Source organism: Triticum dicoccoides, chromosome 2A, assembly GCF_002162155.2.
Source record: "Triticum dicoccoides isolate Atlit2015 ecotype Zavitan chromosome 2A, WEW_v2.0, whole genome shotgun sequence".
Classification (NCBI taxonomy): Eukaryota; Viridiplantae; Streptophyta; class Magnoliopsida; order Poales; family Poaceae; genus Triticum; species Triticum dicoccoides.
In genome coordinates this window covers 770,071,240-770,071,698 of record NC_041382.1, presented here as the reverse complement: position 1 = coordinate 770,071,698, position 459 = coordinate 770,071,240, and the positions used below count along the sequence as shown (strand labels likewise).

General features: G+C 62.3%; 1 pseudogene; it reads right to left on the bottom strand.

The window, feature by feature from the left end:
• Positions 1-285: 285 nt before the first annotated feature.
• The window catches only part of LOC119358410, a 4,376-nt pseudogene continuing 4,202 nt past the window's right edge, over positions 286-459 (bottom strand).

The following is a 459-nucleotide window of genomic DNA, read 5'->3' as shown; positions in this document are numbered from 1 at the left end:
ACTGATAGGTTACTAAACACATGTTAACAACGTTTCTGACAGATGGGGCCCACTGTAAGTGATGACGTGGTAGCGAAATCTCACGGTGTTTGTTTTGTACCATAAGCTGCACAAGAGACCCACACGTCAGCCTCTACACTTGTTTCTTCTCCACCGGCGCTGGCAGGAAAGAGAAAATAGCACGTCCGCATCTGACTGGCGCACCACCGGATTCAGCCACCGGCCGGCTCGCGAGTCTCCGCCTCTGCGATCTTCCTCCACCTCCTTCCTCTATGCTTCAACACGTCAGCAGCAGCAGCCATGGCCAGGCATGGGGGCGCGGGCGGCGGCGGTGGCCTCGGCCAGGCACGGAGGCGCGAGCAGCCACGCAAGAGCGCGAGCAGCTGCAGCGGCCACGGCCACGCACGGGGGCGCGAGCAACAGAACCGGCCGCGCCCGGGCGCGCGAGGTGCAGCACTG